Here is an 18,401-nt window from a genome sequence, read left to right as displayed (position 1 = left end):
TAATTTTCCATTTTAACAGTATAGCAATAGAAAAATAAATCCAAAGTAGACAGAACTGAAGAAATGATAAGAGAAAATATACAGTAGAGAAAAATTAACACCAAAAAAATTGACTTTTAAAAGATTAACAAAATTGACAAACTTCTAGAAAGACTGACCAGGAAATAAAAGGAGAAAACTGAAATTATCACTATCAGGTATAAGTGGAGGCATCACTATGGATTGGACAGTCACTCTAGGAATAACAAGTGACTATGAGCATTTTTCCATGAAGAAAATTTCACTTTTGTAGGGTTTTCCCATGAATTCTATTACAAAATTAAGATATTTTTCCAATGTTACACAAACTCTGAAAATGGAAGAGATTTCTCCTAACTTATTCAATGAAGACAGCATTACCATAAAACAAAAACATAATACAGAAATGTAAAAATTAATATTTCTCAGGAACATAGGCATAAAATCTTCAATGAAATTTAGGAAATCAAATCCAACCAAATACAAGAGGGTGATCTAACATGACCAGCCCTTTGGATGGGGTTTGTCTCAGGAATCAAGGTTGGTTTAACATTCAAAAACCAGTCAATGTAATTCACCATATTAGGAGAATAAAGGGGAAGAGGCCATATGATTATTTCAAATGTTTGTGCAGAGTAATACCAACCCCTATCAAAAAAATCTCTCAGCCAGACAGACATTGGAGGAATTTCCTTTATGTGATGAAGCAAATATACAAAGAACCCAGCTAACAGTGTATTGAACACTTTTCCCTTAAGATCTGGGACCTGGAAAGCATGTCCATTGTTCTCCATCAGTATTTGATATTTTACTAGATGTCAGAAAAAAAATAAAGGTAATAAAATACAGATAAAAAAGATTTTAAAAACTCTCTTTATTCACAGAAGTCATGAATGTGTATGTAGAAAATCATGAGAAATCTACAAAGATACTACCAGAAGTACAGAGTGATTTTAACAAGTTTCCAGCCTACAAAAATCAATATATAAACCAATTCTATATTCTCTATGCTACCAGTAAACAACTGAAAGCTAAAACTTAAAAGATACCATTTACAATAGCATTTTTAAGCCCTCATAAATAACTAAAGTACAAATTAGCAAACACTGTACAAGACCTAGGCACCCAAAACTATTAATACAAAACAGGGGTTAGCAAATTTTTGCTCTAAAGGACCAAACAGGAATCATTATAGGCTTTGCAGTTTATGTATGGTCTCTGTTGTATATTCCTCTGTTTTACTTTGTTTTCACAATGTTTTTAAAATGTTAATACCATTTTAAGCTCATTGGGACAATGAGCACTCCCTGCTCACTACTCATCCACATGCTGTGGATCAAATTTGACCAACAAGCTGGAATTTATGGAACCCTGCTACAAAATATTATGAGAGAAATTTTTTTCAAAAGACCTAAATATAGGGAGAGACTTCCCTGGTGGTCCAGTGGCTAAGATTCCATGCTCCCAATGCAGGGGGCCTGGTTTCCATCCCGGGTTGGGGAATTAAGGTCCCACATGCCACAACTAAGACCCTGTGCAGCAAAATAAGTATTTTAAAAGACCTAAGTATAGGGAAAGTTATACCATACTCTTGTGGACTAGAAAAGCTAGTTAAGTTGTTCATCTCAGTTCATCATACACTGAAAGCTAGTGTATGGAATCATAAATTATAACAGTGACTGGTTCCCTCGGGGCATGAAGGCTTGTAGGTGGCCAGGATGGATCCACCACCCACTTGGTGTGCCCGGGGTCCATGCACATGGGAGAAGATCTCTCACAGTTGTGGAGTTTGCTGCCAGGCTCATATAAAAGACAACTGCATCATGCGGATGTGTCGCCAACTGACAGTAACTATCCTACATCTCCTGGGAGACTGGAGCTCATTGTGGCCAATGGCTGACATATGAGGTGAGCCCAAGAAGACTTTGTCATAGGCAGTGACAGTGTTCATTACAGGGAAACCGTACATTAAGTATCAAAAATGGAAATATATGATGCGTTCCTGCAGAGGAGGTACCATAGGCTGGTGGTTAAGTTTGTGAGCTCTGGAATCAGCCTGAGCTCAAATTCTAGCTGAGCTACTAACTACCGTGTGACTTGCGAAACAGCCTAAGGCTTAAATGCTGTTTTACCAAATTTGTAAAACTAAGAGAAACTGCCTGCCAGGAGAGAATGTGTTGTGCAACAGCCACATCTCTGCGTGAGAAACCTTCACAGTCCAGCTGGTGAGGCGCATGGATCTTGCCTCTCCAGGGTGGCCACAGAAAAGGCACACCTGACTCCAGGAGCTGGAGTGGAGCTGGAGTGGCCTCTGGAGGAGGCAGTATTCGGAGCCTTGACCTACCATCACAGAGGGGGCAGGCGGGGTTGCAGGAGTTAACTGGGGGCATCCGAAAGGAAGAGGCTGGGGTAAATTCATCACCCCCCGCCCACCCCCCCACATGTCTCAGCATGTGCCCTGCTGTAGCCGTCCCACGATGTCTGGATTCACAGTAACCACATGAGACAAGGCTAGGGCTGAGCATCCCGCCCTCCCACCCCGCTCCCACCCCTCCCCCACCCCCATCTTCCCAACTTCAGTCTCTCTGCCCCAGCCTTCCACAGACAAGGCCCCCACACTGGTAGGATCTAGGCTCCTCTCCTGCTCTGGCTTTGAGCAGACTCTGCCCACTAGTGATGACAGAGAAAGGTCTGGTGGACCTTCAGGCACAGGCAGCCTCTGCTGCCCTCGAGTCAGGCACTGAAGTGCGCACAGACGTGGGGACACATACCTGGGGATGACAGGTATGCAGGCTCTTGGAAGTTATAGTACTGAACAACCTTGTCAAACCAAACACTTGTAACCAGCAGCAGAAAGTCAGAAAGCTCTAGAAGGTCCTGCTGGGGTTTGGCCTCTGGGCCTCATCCTTTGCCTTTGGCACTTTTTCCTTATGCCATTTGCTGGTGTGTGCCCAGCTGGTGCTCTTTCTCTCTCACATGTTCCTGTGTCTAAAGCATCAGATCGAACAGTGCATGCTTTACGTTGGAGGAGCAGGTCGCTAAAAGAACTCTCCCAAGTCGTGAACTCTATGCTCCCAGGATCAGACAGTGCACGAACTGCCCCTTGTGGGCAACCTGCTCAGCAAGCTTCACTCCGGCCCCTTCCCTACCCCTGGTTACACCTGTGTTTCCTTTCTGGCTGAGGGAATCCCACTGTCCTGTCTCTCTCCTGGCCCTTTTCTTAGGCAGTTCTATGTGAATCCAGTGCCTCTGCCCCTCCATGTTACTTAAGAGGCAGTATCAGATGAGACAGCCTCAGTGCTCCTCTCTGAGGGTCCTGAATTGGGTGGGAGGGGGCTCTCTGAAGAAGCCTCTGGTGTCTGCTTGTATCTCAAAAAGTCTAGCCACTGAGAAATGGTCAATATTTTCCCTCAGGGGTACAAACTGACTCTCCTTCTGGGCTATCCAATCACCCTCCAAAGCCTGACTTAGAGGAGACTGAGCTGAAGACACTGGGAATGTGAAAGAAGGGAATATCTAAGGAGGAAGGAATCAAAAAGTGTCCAAAACACAGGACTTTCAGAAAAGGGGTCCTTACAGCAATAAAAGTATACCACCAGCACCTCGGCTCCTGGTGACAAGTTGTCATGTATTTGGGAGCAGTCCTGAGCCTCTGAAGGGAAACCTCTATTTCAAGAAGAGAGCTTAGGTAAGATATCACCGGCATCTTTACGAGCTCATTTCCCAAAGGCCCTACCACACAGCCCCACTGGAGGCTTCTGGCCTCTTTGCAAGAGTGATCCAAGTGCAGCTGGCCTGTCTGGCCCAGCCACAGTCTGCTTCCTATGGCCAGAGTGGTTGAGAAAGCTTGATGAAGAGCACTGACTCAGTTCTTCAGCTTTACTGAAGTCAAAGAAGTAGACTCAGAGAGGAAGGCTTTCAGATACAGTGTCAAGGAGAAATTCTCAACCCACATCTGTCAGTTGTGGGCTCTGTAAACAGAGCACAGCAATGCCACTACTGCTGCCACCATTGCGGCTACTACCGCTGTCGTGGGATCGAGCGAGAGGCCCTGTGTCCCACCTTCCAGCGTACGGTCATTGCTGAAGACCTGGGCTTGGAGAAGAACACAGCACCACCAAAACCATAGGATAAAACTGAGGCCACCGCTGATAGCCTGCCACTCAACCTGCCTGTTCCCTTGCGCTGTTAGTTGCCAGGGACTGTAGTTCCATTGCCACTGGCCACTCTCCCCTTGCAGATTCCAGAGACCACCCCATTAGCAGCCACTGATTTGACTGACCTGTCACTAAGCCCCCACACCAGATATCAGTCATGAAATGAGATGCACAATTTCAAACTCTCCTTCTTTTGCTATTGCTGCTGTCCCTCACTCCAGATTCCAACCCATATGTGGGGTTCCAGGTACTAACGAGAAGGAACAGATGCTCTCAGCAATCTAGCCCCTCAGTCATAGTTTCGCAGGGTCTTCTGCTCTCACCATGCCTCCTGACACCTCCCTCCTCTCCTCAAAGCCTACCTTCTGTAGAACTGAATCACCTTCACCTAGGTGGGTGGATTCTCCTCCCTCTTTTTTTACAGACTTCTCTTCAAATCCCTTTCATGAGCATCCCAGACTTCGTCAACCAGTCCATCACTGCTTCTGCAATCACTTCCTCTGTGTGAGCTCCCTGGCATTTTACCAGGTCTATCCCAGTACAGAGCAGATATGCCCTGCAAAGGTCAGTCACCACTTGCCCACCTGCTTTTATGGTCCGCAGCCCTACCTGAATTTTCAAACTTCCCTTTGGGGCAGGAGCCATCGTTCAGCTGGGGATCTATATGGGCAGCAGAATAAGTCACTCTCCCCAGTGTCCCTTGTCTTTTCTGGCTCACCTACCACTGATTCTGCAGTCACCTCAATCCAATAACCAGCACCTCTTCGGACATGGCATCCAAGCCTGTCTTTGACTCTGATGAAATTGATGTGGATACCATAACCAACTCCCAGTCTATTATCTTCTTGCCTCCTCTTGACAGCTTTAAGAGCTCTGTCCCTTTGGGAAACCCGGCTGCCCCAGTTAATCCTCCCACTTAGTGTCTACTGCATCCCTGGAACCCCAAAGTAGCACAACTCAGCTTTAGGGAGTTTGACATCCCATGTTCTAACTCTGACATCCCTGTGGACAACAAACCAGCCTTTGGTGGCACTTCACCTCATTTCACTCTTTCTTGCTCTGGAACTGCCACCAGAATGCACAGTATTGAGGACTGCGGCTCACTTTTTGCCAACATCCCTTGAGAACCATTTGCATTTAAGGGATTTTCAGCACCTGTGGGTAGTGGCAGCTTTGGGGTCATTGTCTATGTCCAGGCCCCAGTTCCATGTCTGAAACACTCAGCTTTGGAGCAAGGCCAAGTGGGACACCCAGAACCACAGCTAATTTGGGGGAAGAAGGCCTAGACCTGAGCACCAGGGTCCTGTCAGCCTACTATACTCCTGTTACAATTGGAGAAGCCAGCGCTACTGAGAGCAAATCTGTCTTGGGAGATACTTTCCTTCCTGCCTATAATAAGAACACCTAGAGTCAGCCCAGCCACCTGCTACCACAGGATGAGAGCATCACTGAGAAGGAACATGCGCCAGAAGACACTTCTGTCCTTCCATGTGTTCAGATTGCCTGGGACCCATCCAGCCAGGGTACATCTGTTGCAGATAAGGATATAGAACCATAACTGTGCTGGAGACACTTCTTTTTGTGCCTATAGTCTATAGCCATCAAAAGGGTGAGCACTTCACCTATGCTTAGAGGTCTTTATGTCCCTACCTACAGTGAGAACTCCTGTGTCCCACCTGGACAGAGCATGTATTTTGCAACAGGAAGGGCCAACACCATCCCAGTGTTTAGCATCTTCTCTTTCTGCATCTGATCTGAATACTTGGGCCCACCCAGCCAAGAGCAAATCTGTTACTCCAGGAGAAGTCTGCACCACTGAGAAGAAACACATGCCAGAAGACATTGCTGTCCCTGCCTTCCACCAGACACCTCGTGCCCATCTGGACACAGCACATCTTTTGCTGTCTGATGGGCCAGCATCATATCTGTGATTGGAAGGGCAACCGTCAAGAGTACTTGGGGCACATAGTTCAGAGCACAGGTTATATGATGGGAAAAGGTAGCACCATACCTATGCTTCTAGATATTTATGTTCCCGCCACAATTCAGACTGGCTGGGTGCTCATGGTCAGACCACAATCTAATGGAACAACACCATACACTTTTAGGAAGCTATGTCTATTCTTACCGTCACTCAGAATACCTGGGCCCCACCCAGAACACTCCCTCTAATGTGGAGGCTATATACACAGTATACTGTATAATACTATATACACAGTAGTATTTAGGAATACTACTAAAAACACAAACGTGAGTAACTTTCCTGGTATCTTTCAGAGCAAACGAAGCTCTGAAATGGCCACGGCAATCAGCAATCTCACCTCGGGGCACTTTTATCACCCATCCACGTTTCTTTGGAGATAGAAGTATTGGATCACCAATCCACACATTTTCTTCTGCTGAAAGAAACAATGTCTCTGCAACTAGAAGCAAATGCTATCTAGAAAACGTAGTTGATAGTAGTTACCATGAATGGACTTTGCTCTTCTGGGAAGAGGCTCAGCCCCTTCTAGTTATGTCAAACAAACTTAATCTGGCCTCTGTCCTCCTAGAGTAAGCTGGAGGCCCAATACCTCAGAGTGCTTATGTATGTGCAAAAGGATGTGGTTTCAGATGAGACTGGTCAGAAGTCAACACACTGGCCTCGCAAAGTTCCACTGTAGAGAGAAGAAAGAGATCATAAGTATCAACCATGTCATTCATACCTGGTTTCAACTGTTAGCCTGGCCAGTTCAAGCTAAAGGCTAGTTTTCCTCTGGTCTTGGATGGACAGTATCCTCTTGCAGCTTAAAGCTGCCCCCACCTTTGCCTTACCCATTTGCCTCAAAATGCCCATTCTTTCTTAGATTATGTGTGTGTGTGTGTGTGTGTGTGTGTGTGTGTGTGTGTGTGTGTGTATATATATATAATAATCTTCCTGACCCAAGGATCAAACCCATGTCTCCTGTGGTCCTGCATTGCAGGTAGATTCTTCACCACTGAGCCACCAGGGAAGCCTATATACATATATATATGTGTGTATACATATATATATATATTACACTTGAAGTTGCTCAGTCGTGTCCGACTCTTTGCGACCCCATGGACTGTAGCCTACCAAGCTCCTCCGTCCATGGGATTTTCCAGGCAAGAGTACTGGAGTGGGTTGCCATTTCCTTCATATATATATATATATATAAATATATATAAAGTCAGTCATATATATTTTTTAAAGTTATACAAAACCAGTTATATATCTATATTATACACACAGGGATTAAACCCAGGTCTCCCTCATTGCAGGCCAATTCTTTACCAGCTGAGCCACAAGGGAAGCCCAAGAACACTGGAGTGGGTAGCCTATCCCTTCTCCAGTGAATCTTCCCGACCCAGGAATCAAACCAGGGTCTCCTGCATTGCAGGCTGATTCTTTACCAACTGAGCTATCAGGGAAGCCCCTATAAACACACATACACATATATATATGGTGTGGCTATACTGCATCCTATTTGCTGAACTACAGAACTCTGAAAAGTCAAATCAGGCTCAACACATCACCAGTCATGCAAGGGAATTTTTCCTCTGCAGTTGGGTAAAAGAGCAAAGATATATGAGCAAAGGCTCAATGAATAAGAACAAGACTATAATATAAAGTTTATACATGAAATATATATAAATAAATATATATATACTAAAAATAAGATGTGGTATAGCCATACTCTACAACTGCATATGCTGAATCTGAAATCTCCATATTTTATTGAAAAATTTAAAAAATTTGGCCGCTCTGTATGGCATGTGGAGTCTTAGTTCCCAGACCAGGGATCCAACCTGTGTCCCCTACACTGGCAGTGCCAAGTCTTAACCACTGGACTACCAGGGAAGTCCCTGAAATCTAAATATTCTAAATGTGAGGGATGGCAACCCATGAGGAACTGAAGCTCAGAGAAGAGAGTGGTGAGCCTCTCTTGCCTCTTCCCTCTATGCTCCTCTCCCATCCCTCTGATTTCACTGAAGTGTGAAATCACACTGAAGTGTGTTTCAGGGAAACACAGTTAACAATTCTGGGCTTTTAAAGATAATCAAATGTCTCATCTGTGTCTTTCTCTTTCATTTAGACTTAGGCAATTCATCCCCACATATTCATAACTCTACCAGAGAGGATGGATGTGGCATCTAGGCTCTCACAGCCACTCTGTAAGCACTACAGTTTTAGGTTTAAGATATCACATATTATACTGGAAATGTTTTCATGCTCCATAAAAATCAGAAAAGTTCCTTCTTTCAAGGAAATAACTGGAAAAGACCAATTTGGAAAAATAATTGGTTTCTGGCATTACTCTAAAGGCCTAAAACAGCAAATCCCAATAGTAATAATTTCACAGGGAAGCCTGACGTGCTGCAGTCCATGGGGTAACAAAGAGTCGGACACAACTGAGCAACTGAACAACAGCGACACCCAGATCTGGCTGACTATACAATCCTGCTGTCTCCACTAGACTTATTTCTTGAAAATATTTCTTGTCTAAGACAATTTGTCTGTTATAAGAACTATCTGAAGCTGGGAGAAAAAGAAAAACACCATTTTCCTCAGCTGTTATATGTTTTGTTATTTATCCAGTGATGATTCTGTACTAAACATTCTGCTGGGCCGAATAATACAGAGTTTAAAGACATCTCTTGCCCCAAAGGAATTTACAATACAGAAGGAAAGACAAAGACTATATGTTAAAGCTGAAGTGCTTATTAGGGATGTGGGAGCAAACAAGGACAGATAAAGAGCAGATAAAACTTAGAATTAATAAGCAATTCTTCAGAAACTCCTTCCAAAAATGAAGACGAGGAAATTCTGTCATGGTCGGTTGTTTGGGATTCTGCATTTTTACTGCTGAGGGCCCAGGTTTGATCTATGGTTGGGGAACTAAGATCCTACAAGCCATTTTGTGCAAGAAAATAAAATAAAATAACCATAGTCCATGCCTGGATGGCCAGACTATGGACTATTTTTTTAAAAAAAGAAGAAGACAAGGAGACTTCAAGTTTCACATTTAAGGAGCCTGGGTGTTGCCACTCTGTCCTAACAAGGAAAGAGCTCAGACTGAAAAATCAACAAATTTTCTTCGATCTGGGAAAGAGGTGAGCCCACAGGGCAAACCACTGTCCCTAAGACTGGAGAGACAGGTGAATCCGAGGAGGAGTCACAGCTTACTAGAACAAAGACTCGGGAGCAGAAACCACTGTGGGAACCAGTGCCAGAGAAGGAAAATCTGAACTGTCATTGACAAGCTTCTGGAAGCTCAGTGTGGACAAGTCTGAAAAGTTAACAATTCTATGGAGACCCATTCAGAAGGAGGCCTCCCCAGAGACATACCAGAAATGAAAGAGGAAACATTGTTAAGATTACATGGTCATTAAAAGGATAATAAAGGAATACCATAAACAAATCTATGCCCACAAATTTGATAAACTAGATGAAATGGACCAATTACTCAAGAGACACAATTTGCCAAAATTCACACAAGAAGAAACAGACCATTTGAATAAGCCTAAATCTCTTCAGGAAATGAATTCAATAGTTAGTTACTTTCCAAAACACAAAGCCTGAAGCCCAAATGGGTATTCTTGGAACTCTACCAGACATTTAAGAAAGAAATTATATCAACTCTCTACAATCTACTTTAGAGGACAGAAGCAGAGAAAAGACTTCCTCAACCCACTCTCTGATGCCAGCATCCCTAACACCAAAATCAGATACCTATGACAAGAAAATTTCAGAACAATGTCTCATGAACATAGACCTAAAAATTCTCAACAAACTATAAGCAAACCACATCCAACAATGTATATAAAGTATTGGACTTCCCAGATGGTGCTAGCGTAGAAGCACCTGCCAATGCAGAAGACACGAGATGCAGGTTCGATTCCTGGATCGGGAAAATCCCTTGGAGGAGGGCATGACAACCCACTCCAGTACTCTTTCTTGGAGAGTCCCATGGACAGAGGAGCCTGGAGGGCTACACTCCAAGCCGTCGCAAAGAGCTAGACAAGACTGAAGTGACTTAACAAGCATATAAAGTATTACACACCATGACCAAGTGGGATTTAGCCCAGTCATGGAAGGCTGGTTCAACATCTAAAGGAGTGACATCAGCATCATGATAGTGAGACCTGTTCTTTTTTTCTCTCCCCTTTGATTTACAACTCATCAGATCTCTAAAACTGAGGGGAAAAAATGCTTCTGCCCAGCATACCAGGACACCTGAGCGATCCATCCATCTGTGCACCCAAAAGTGGGTAGACTGGACCATGGAGCAGGCGACAGAGCACAGGAAGTGGCAGCAGAGGTCGTGACGGGAGAGATGGCAACAACCAGTCCAGCAGCAAGATGAAAATTAAGTAATACAATCCATCACATCATCAAGCTAAAAAAGAAAAATCAAATGGTCAGGTCCATAGATGCAGAAGCAGCACTGGACAAACTCTGACACCCATTTGAAATCAGAACTTTCAGCGAACTCGGGATTTCCTGGTGGCTCAGACGGTAAAGAATCTGCCTGCAATGCGGGAGACCCAAGTTTGATCCCTGGGTCCGGAAGATCCCCTGGAGAAGGAAGTGACGACCCACTCCAGGATTCTTGCCTGGGAAATCCCATGGATGGAGGAGCCCATAGGGTCGCAAAGAGTCGGACAAGACTGAGCAACTACACTTTCTTTTAGTAAACTAAGAATAGAAAGGACCTTCCTCAACCGGGTAAAGAATATCACAAAAACCTAAAGCTATCAGCATACCTAACAGTGAGAAACCTCAAGTTTTTTTCACTAAGATCAGAAACAAGGCAAAGATTTCCCTTCCCACCACTCCTTCTCAACACCATACTGAAATACTAGTTAATGCAGTAAGGCAACAAAATAAAATAAAAGGTATACAGATTAAGAAAAGAGATAAACTGGGTTTTTTTTGTTTGTTTGTTTGTTTGTTTTTTAGAGCCATGATCATCTGTATAGAAAAATCAAAGAATCATCATATAAAACTCCTGGAACAAACATGCAGTTATAGCCTAGTTGCAAATGATGATTAAATGCTTTTTAAAAGCATTTAAAAGTCAGAATGGTGTAACTGGTTCAGACATCCAAAATGGAGCTGGGTGGCCATTGTGAAAGTCAATTTAAACACATTCTTGCATCTCTGGGAATTTAAATGTTCTCTGAACTATATCAAACTCAGGGACACCACTAGACTTTTTCAAAACAATATCTACTAAAAGCTACTAGCTGCAACCTCATAGTTTCAAAGTCTCTTTCCATGCCAACCCCCCAACTTTTGCAGTTGGGTAATCATTTCAGACCTCAACCTATTCTTGCTTTACAAACACCCTTACTTTGTGCCAGCTCCAATCTTAATTCTTGGCACATAATTTACATAATCTTTTTTCTCTTTTTGCCTTTATAAACCTCCTCATGGGCTGCAGTCATAACAAACCACAAATAAAAGCTTATTATTTCAATTAAGTCTCCATTTCTGAATTTTTGGTTAACATTAGATAGATAGATTTAGATAGATAAATATATTTTCTCTGTACTACCAATGAACTATTTTAAAGACATTATTTAACATTTCTAAATCCCGGAAAACACTTAGGAATAAGTTAGCAAAAAGCTAAGTAAGACCTGTATACAGAAAACTATAGCACAGGCAAGCTTTCTATGAAATGGCCAGATAGCAAATAACATAAATTTTGTGGTGAACATTTTAATCTCAGGCTTCCTAGTGGCTCAGTGGTAAAGAATCCACCTGCCAACGCAGAAGAGCCAGGAGACATGGGTTCGATCCCTAGGTCAGGAAGATCTCCTAGAGGAGGAAATAACAACCAACTCCAAAAGTCTTTCCTGGAAATCCCATGGAAAGAGGAGCCTGGTGGGCTACAGTCCATGGGGTCACAAAGAGTTGGATGCAACTGAGCACGAACACATGCAAATATATGATCTCACATATTCTTCTTTTAGGTTGTAATTAGCTGATCTGTATTACAAACATTGCTGAGAGAAAAGTTTTGCTGTTGTTCAGTTGCTAAGTCAAGTCCAACTCTTTGCGACCCCATGGACTGCAGCACATCAGACTTCCCTGTCCTTCACTATCTCCCAGAGTTTGCTCAAACTCATGTCCATTGAGTCAAAGATGCTATCCAACCATCTCATACTCTGTTGCCCCCTTCTCCTCCTGCCCTCAATCTTTTCCAGCATAAGTCTTTTCCAATGAGATGGCTCTTTCCAGCAGGTTTGCCAAAATATTGGAGCTTCAGCTTCAGCATCAGTATTTCCAATGAATATTCAGGGTTGATTTCCTTTAGGATTGACTGGTTTGATCTCCTGGCTGTCCAAAGGACTCTCAAGAATCTTTCCCAGCACCACAATTCAAAAGCATCAATTCTTTGGTGCTAAGCCTTCTTTATGGTCCAACTCTCACATCTATACATGACTACCATAGCTTTGACTACACAGACATTTGTTGGCAAAATAATGTCTCTGCTTTTTAATATGCTGTCTAGGTTTGTCATAGCTTTTCTTCGAAGGAGCGTCTTTAAATTTCATGGCTTCAGTCACCATCTACAGTGATTTTGGAGCCCCAAAAAATAAAGTCTCTCACGGTTTCTATTTTTTCCCTATCTATTTGTCATGAAGTGATGAGACCAGATGCCATGATCTTGGTTTTTTGAATGTTGAGTTTTAAGCCAGCTTTTTCACTCTCCTCTTTCAACTTCATCAAGAGGCTCCTTAGTTCTTTTTTGATTTCTTCCATTAGAGTGGTGTCATCTGCGTATCTCAGGTTATTGATGTTTCTCCTGGGAATCTTGATTCCAACTTGAGCTTCATCCAACCCAGCATTTTGCATGGTGCTCTCTGCATATAAGTTAAATAAGTAGGGTGACAACATATAGCCTTGATGTACTCCTTTCCCAATTTTGAACCAGTCCATTGTTCCATGTCTGATTTTAACTGTTGTTCCTTGACCTGTTGTTAGGAGACAGGTAAGGTGGTCTGGCATTCTCATCTCTAAGAATTTTCCAGTTTGTTGTGATCCACACAATCAAAGGTTTTAGCATAGTCAATGAAGCAGGAGTAGATGTTTCCCTGAAATTCCCTTGCTTTTTCTATCATCCAGCGGATGTTGGTAATTTGATCTCTGGTTCCTCTGCCTTTTCTAAATCCAGCTTGGACATTTGGAAGTTCTAGGTTCACATACTTTAAAGCCTAGTTTGAAGGATTTTGAGCATTACCTTGCTAGCATGTAAAATGAGTGCAACTGTGCAATAGTTTGAACATTCTTTGGCATTGCCTTTCTTTGGAATTGGAATGAAAACTGACCTTTTCCAGCATTGAGGCCACTGCTGAGTTTTCCAAATTTGCTAGCATATTGAGTGCAGCACTTTAACAGCATCATCTTTTAGGATTTGAAATAGTTCAGCTGGAATTCCACCACCTCCACTAGCTTTGTTAGTAGTTAGTAATGCTTAAAGCTCATTTGACTTCACATTCCAAGATGTCTGGCTCTAGGTGAGACATCATACCATTGTGGTTATCTGGGTCATGAAGATATTGTTTGTATAGTTCTTCTGTGTATTCTTGACACCTCTTCTTAATCTCTTCTGCTTCTGTTAGGTCCTTGTGGTTTCTGTCCTTTATCATGCCCATATTTGCATGAAATGTTCCTTTGGTATCTCCAATTTTCCTGAAGAGATCTCTAGTCTTTCTCGTTTTACTCTTTTCCTCTATTTCTTTGCATTGTTTGCTTAAGAAGGCTTTCTTATCTCTCCTTGCTATTCTCTGGAACTCTGCATTAGTTGGGCATATTGCCCCCCTTTTCCTTTGCCCTTTGCGTCTCTTGTTTTCTCAGCTGTTTGTAAAGCCTCCTCAGACCATCATTTTGCCTTGCTGCATTTCTTTTTCTTTGGGATGATTTTGGTCACTGCCTCTTGTACAATGTTATGAACCTCTGTCTGGAGTTTTTCAGGCACTCTGTCTACCAGATCTAATCCCCTGAATCTATTTGTCACCTCCACTGTATAATCGTAAGGGATTTGATTTAGGTCATACCCGAATGGCCTAGTGGTTTTCCCTAGTGTTCTCAATTTAAGCCTGAATTTTGCAATAAGTACCATAAAGACTAATTTTTTTAATTATAAGTGATGCTGGCATGATGAGGTGCCACAGCCCAGGTGGTTAAATTCAGGAGCTCTAGAATCAGATCGACTGGGTTCAAATTCTGCGCTGCTGCTATCATCTATACCACCTTAAAAAAAAAAAAAGTATAAGGCTTATATGCTGTTTTATCAAATGTGAAGAAAGGAAAAGAGAACATGGTTACCAGGAAAAGATATTGTGGAAAGCAGCGTCCCAGGTTTCACCTCGGAAAGCTTCAGTGCCCAGATGGTAATGCTGCTGGTTCATACCTTTCCCTGGCACCACGGCATGGAGAGGGGCTGGAGACGACCAGCCAGGAGGTAGTGTCGGGAGCTCTGAACTACTGTATGAGGAGGAGAGGAAGGAAAAATGTGTCCTTTATAGCAGCTGCCTGAAAGGAAGAGGCTGAGGGGTCTTACGCCCCTGCTGCTCTGGTCTCTCCTCCCCACCTCAGCACACACACACCCGCCCCCCCCCCCCCGCCCCCACCGCGGCCTCCAGGGCTGCCTGGGCGGACGCCGGTTGCCCCAGGAGCTTCAGGGCTCTCGCCCTCCCTCTACCCGGGGCTCCCTGTGCTGGGAGGATCAGAGTGGCTCCAGCCTCCGCCTCCGGAGACAGGGACCGAGGGGGAAGGCGGGAGGCTCAAAGACGCTGGCTGCCAAGTGAGCCTCCGCTGTCCTGTCCAGGCAGTCTCCACACCTGGAGGGGCCCGTTTGGTAGTAAGCGCCTGTAACTTGGTCAGGAAAGGCCCAAAGCTCAGAGAGTTCAGCCGGGGATGGGCCGTTGGACCTCGCCCTTTGCCTTTTGTTGTCATATCCTCGCGCCCCTGTGCGCGCACTTTCTCTGTTTCCCGTTTTGCCCATTCCTATGATGGCACCCAACATCCGTTGAACAACGAGTGCTTCCGGAGGAGGGGCCGGCGGCTGGAACTTCTGAGGTTCCCCGCCCACTCCAAGGATCCCACGACGCGCAAACTGCGCTTCTCAGCAATCTTGGCACTCGGCCCTCCTGCCCCCAAGGCCTCTCCTCAGTCACAGATCATTAGCGTCTCCACAGTCTTGGATCACCCCCTGCCCCCACCAACCCACCCACCTTTCCTTGAGCCTGTACCCCACTTGCACTCCTGTTCAAATACAGTTCTGCAATTGCAGGTCGTGAAGACATTTGGTTTCCGGTTTTTCCTTCGCCCCAAGGGGCGGTTTCTGAGCCCAAACGCTCAGAACGCTTCCCCTTGGAGTCCTTTCCTCCCGGTCCAGGCAGGACTCTCAAATGAAGCCGGTGCTGTCTCCTGGCAGTTCCAAGGTGTTCAGCCACTCAGAAAAGTTAAGACCCGTTGTCCAGGGTGGAAATTGACTCTCTGATTGCCATCTGAGCAGGCAGTCTCCCGGATCAGACTGGGTGCCATCCAGACCCAAAGGAGGCTGAGCTGAGCACCCTAGAAAAGACTAGGAAGGGATAGTGAAGGTCAAGGAAGATTAAACAATGATTGAAGGTCACGACAACCCAGAAGGGGCCTCATCAGCAGTGGGAGTGTACCAGCGACATCTACCCTTGGACACAATGAAATCTTAACTTCTTTCCCATGCAGCCCTGGGCTTTCGGGTGGTGCTGGTAGTAAAGAACCCACCTGCCAATGCAGGAGACAGACACTGGTTCAATCCTTGAGTCAAAAAGATTTCCTGGAGGAGAACATGGCAACCTACTCTAGTATTCTTGCCTAGAGAACCCCATGGACAGAGGAGCCTGGAGGGCTGCAGTCCATAGGATCTTGTCAGGTTAGTTTATTTCTCTTCCTCAGTTGTTGTCTCCTAGGTACAAAAACTTGAAGTAATGGACCAAAAGATGTAGAACAATAGACAAGTTATAGCTGAGTTCAACTGAAACAGATTATTTTATTAGTCTGACATTGCCAAAGGAGTTCTTTTCATCCTTTGTATTGATCTTGCTTGGCTTCCTCCTTTTATACTTCCAGTCTCCTCCTTTTGGTTATGCCCAGTGCAAAGTAGGGCTTGCACCCACCACCAGTCAATGAAAGAGAATGCAAATAGGCATATGCTTAAGGCTGATTGACAATTATAAGTTATATAACAGTAAGTTGTGTTGTTTATGTCTTCCCATAATTCTGTCTGTTCTAATTAAATGTAGAATATTCATGAGCCCTTAGTGGACTCCTAACTGCCTAAGGTTACTTGTGGAAGTCCCTGTGGTCATTTTGTATCCACTGTGTACCTAGGGCACATGTGCAGGAGTTGAAAAGTCTCCGTGGTTATTTTGTGGCACATCTGTGAGCTCTCCTGGGTGTGTCTGGGATGGAGTTTAGAGATCTGCTTGCATCCCTTTCAGCCAGGCCTCCCCTCATTGCTTATGCCTAACTTCCTAACTAACAGTCTCAAAGAGACTCTACTGAAGTGGCTCTTTATGCATGCAGTCCTGGGCTTCTGAAGGGAAATTTCCATTCCAACCACCCAGAAGATGTCTTGAGTTATAAAGTGAAAGCATCTTACATGAGCTCATTAATTTCAGGCCTAGCCATCATGCTAGAGGATCCCTGTGTGGTAGGAAATAACCAATAAGCAATCTATAATAAAAACAGAGTTTTTTTTTTTAATTGGAGTATAGTTGTTTTAAAATGTTGTGTTAGTTTCTGCTATGTAGCAAAGTGAATCAACTATACATTTATTTCCTCTTTTTCAGATTTCATTTAGATTACCACAGAGCATTGAGTAGAGCTCCCTGTGCTCTGCAATAGGTTCTCATTAGTTATCTATTTTATACAAAGTAGTGTATATGTGTCTATTTCAATCTCCCACGCCCCAGTATCCATACATTTGTTCTCTGTGTCTGTGTCTCTATTTCTGCTTTGCAAGCACGTTCATCTAAACCATTTTTCTAGATTCCACATATATATGTTTGTTGTTCAGTTGTTCACTCATGTCCAACTCTTTGCGACCCCATGGACTGCAGCACACCAGGCTTTCCTGTCCTTCATCTCCTGGAGCTTGCTCAAACTCATGTCCATTGAGTCAGTGATGCCATCCAATCCAACCATTTGATCTCTGTCATCCCCTTCTCCTCCTGCCTTCTGTCTCTCCCAGCATCAGGGTCTTTTCCAATGAGTTGCCTCTTTGCATCAGTTAGCTAAAGTATTGGAGCTTCAGCATCAGTCCTTCCAGTAAGTATTCAGGGTTGATTTCCATAAGGTTTGATTTCCTTGCAATCCAAGGAATTCTCAAGAGTCTTCTCCAGCACCACAATTCGAAAGCATCAATTCTTTGCCACTCAGCCTTCTTTATGGTCCAACTCTCACATCTGTACATGGCCACTGGAAAAACCAAGCTTTGACTATATGGACCTTTGTCTGCAAAGTGATGTGTCTGCTTTTTAATACACTGTCTAGGTTTGGCATAGCTTTTCTTCCAAGGAGCAAGTGTCTTTTAATTTCATGGCTGCAGTCCCATCTGCAGTGATTTTGGAGCCCAAGAAAATAAAGTCCCTCACTGTTTCCATTGTTTCCCCATCTATTTGCCATGAAGTGATGGGACCAGATACCATGATCTTAGTTTTTTGAATGTTGAGTTTTAAGCCAGGTTTTTCACTCTCTTCTTTCACCTTCATCAAGAGGCTTTTTAGTTCCTCTTCACTTTCTGCCATAAGGGTGGTGTCATCTGCTTACCTGAGGTTATTGATATTTCTCCCAGCAATCTCGATTCCAGCTCATGCTTCATCCAGCCCTGCATTTTGCATGATGTACTCTGAATATAAATAAGCAGGGTGGCAGTATACAGCCTTGACATACCCCTTCCCCAATTTTGAACCAGTCCGTTGTTCCATGCACAGATATAATATTATTGCAGAATATTTGTTCTGCAAAAATAATAGCTAACCCATGTTAAGAAGTTATTCTGTCCTAGTGTTTTAACTGAATTTTCTTATTCTTCAAGGAAACCATATATAGTAGCTGATATTCTTAAAAATCCCTATTTTAATGATGAGAAAACTGAGCCACTGAGATGTTTGTAAATGCCAGATGAATATTGTTTATATTTTCCTTCTCCCATGGTTTAATTT

At 43.8% G+C, this 18,401-nt stretch overlaps 1 long non-coding RNA gene across 2 annotated transcripts; it reads right to left on the bottom strand.

Annotated features, from left to right (window-relative positions):
• Window positions 1-872: 872 nt before the first annotated feature.
• LOC122421482 lies at window positions 873-15,767 on the bottom strand. Of its 2 annotated transcripts, none has more exons than XR_006263496.1 (4): window positions 15,426-15,767; window positions 14,518-14,676; window positions 10,406-10,576; window positions 873-6,832 (listed from the first exon to the last, which is right to left on the bottom strand). It is a non-coding gene; the product is annotated as an uncharacterized LOC122421482 (long non-coding RNA). The 2 variants fall into 2 exon arrangements; XR_006263495.1 differs by lacking the exon at window positions 15,426-15,767 and adding an exon at window positions 15,033-15,398.
• Between the last annotated feature and the right edge of the window lie 2,634 nt (window positions 15,768-18,401).

The sequence above is a fragment of the Cervus canadensis genome, chromosome 18 (genome assembly GCF_019320065.1).
Source record: "Cervus canadensis isolate Bull #8, Minnesota chromosome 18, ASM1932006v1, whole genome shotgun sequence".
Taxonomy (NCBI): domain Eukaryota; kingdom Metazoa; phylum Chordata; class Mammalia; order Artiodactyla; family Cervidae; genus Cervus; species Cervus canadensis.
Note: the sequence above shows the minus strand (reverse complement) of the source record. Positions and strands in the feature narration are given on the sequence as shown.